This window comes from Palaemon carinicauda, chromosome 16 (assembly GCF_036898095.1).
Source record: "Palaemon carinicauda isolate YSFRI2023 chromosome 16, ASM3689809v2, whole genome shotgun sequence".
NCBI classification, from domain to species: domain Eukaryota; kingdom Metazoa; phylum Arthropoda; class Malacostraca; order Decapoda; family Palaemonidae; genus Palaemon; species Palaemon carinicauda.
The window spans coordinates 85,510,866-85,513,365 of NC_090740.1; positions in this window are offsets into that span (position 1 = coordinate 85,510,866).

Below are 2,500 nucleotides of genomic sequence, written 5' to 3' on the forward strand. Positions count from 1 at the left end.
ATGAGGAAAAACTCAAACTAAAATATCAAGAATATTAAAGATATTGTGATTTGATATTTACATAATATAACATTAAATGATCCTCCTTTATAGTTTAAGGGCGCCTTTTAATGTAATAAGTAGAAATTCTAGAATTATAACTCACAAGTATTACATGCTAGTTAAGTGTATATATATATATATATATATATATATATATATATATATATACATATATATATGTATGTATGTATGTATGTATGAATGTGTGTGGGGTATATATATATATATATATATATATATATATATATATATATATATATATATATATATATATATATATATATATATATTTGTATATATATATATATATATATGTATATATATATATATATGTATGTGTGTGTGGGGTATATATATATATATATATATATATATATATATATATATATATATATATATATATATATATATATATATATATATATATATACCAAGGCACTTCCCCCAATTTTCGGGGGTAGCCGACATCAAACAAATGAAACAAATAAAGGGACCTCTCCTCTCTACGTTCCTCTCAGCCTGACAAGGGACTCAACCGAGTTCGGCTGGTACTTCTAGGGTGCCACAGCCCACCATCTCCCGTTATTCAACACAGATAAAGCTTCATAATGCTGAATTCCCTACTGCTGCTACCTCCACTGTCACCCAAGGCACCGGATGAAGTAGCATGGCCTAGCAGAACTGTGTCACAATTGCTCGCCATTCATTCCTATTTCTAGCACGCTCTCTTGCCTCTTTCACATCTATACTCCTATCACCCAGAGCTTTCTTTACTCCATTCATCCACCGAAACCTTGGCCTTCCTCCTGTACTTTTCCCATCAACTCTTACATTTCTCTCCTTCTTTAGCAGACAGCCATTTACCATTCTCTCAACATTGCCAAACCACCTCAACACATTCATATCCACTCTAACTGCTAACTCATTTCTCCCACCTGTTCTCACCCTCACTACTTCGTTCCTAACCTTATCTACTCGAGATACACCAGCCATACTCCTTAGACACATCTCAAACACATTCAGTTTCTGCATCTCTGTCACTTTCATTCCCCACAACTCCGATCCAGACATCACAGTTGGTACAATCACTTTCTCATACAGAACTCTCTTTACATTCAGTCTCAACCCTCTATTTTTTACTACTCCCCTAACTGCCCCCAACACTTTGTATCCTTCATTCACTCTCTGACGCACATCTGCTTCCACTCCACCATTTGCTGCAACAACAGACCTCAAGTACTTAAACTGATCCACCTCCTCAAAGCAACTAACCATTCAACATGACATTCAACTTCACACCACCCTCCCTTCTCGTACATCTCATAACCTCACTCTCACCCACATTAACTCTCAACTTCCTTCTCTCACACATCCTTCTAAATTCTGTCACTAATCGGCCAAGGTTCTCTTCCGTGTCTGCAACCAGTACAGTATCATCCGCAAACAACAACTGATTTACCTCCCATTTATGGTCACTGTCGTCTACTAGTTTCAATCCTCGTCCAAGCACTAGAGCATTCACCTCTCTCGCCACTCCATCAACATACAAGTTAAACAACCACGGCGGCATCAAACTTCCCTGTCTCAGCCCCACTCTCATCGGAAACCAATCACTCATTTCATTTCCTATCCTAACTCATGCTTTACTACCTTTGTAGAAACTTTTCACTGCTTGCAACAACCTTCCACCAACTCCATATAACCTCATCACATTCCACATTGCTTCCCTATCAACTCTAGCATACGTTTTCTCCAGATCCATAAACGGAACATATACCTCCTTACCTTCTGCTAAATATTTCTCACATATCTGCCTAAATGTAAAAATCTGATTCATACAACCCCTACCTCTTCTAAAACTACCCAATGCTTCTAATATTGCATTCTCTGTTTTATCCTTAATCCTATTATTTAGTACTCTAGCATGCACCTCTCCAACTACACTCAACAAACTAACACCCCTTGAATTGTCACACTCATGCACAGCTTCCTTACCCTTATATAGTGGCACAATACACGCACAAACTAAATCTACTGGTACCATTGACAACAAAAAACACATATTAAACAATCTCTGCAGCCATTCTTCAAAAGCCCTCTTTTTCTCTTCCACTTTTACCTTCAATCCTTCATTCCACCATTCACTGCTCTTCCTCATACTGCCTAGAACAAATTTCTTGCCACAAACATCACTTGCAATCCCCAAAAAATTTTCTTTTACTAACTTCCACTCCTCCTCTAAATTAACAGTTTCTCCTAATTTCCCTTTGTCAAATGCCATTTTCAACCTTTCTTGATATTTACTTTTTACCCCCAGTTTTATTAGCTCTTCAACCCTCACTATCTCCCTTTTACATCCACCTACTCTATTCCCCCAATCTTTTGCTACAACTAATTTTCTTTCCACCAAAAAAATTACCAGACATACCGATAGCCATACCCCTAAACACATTCACGT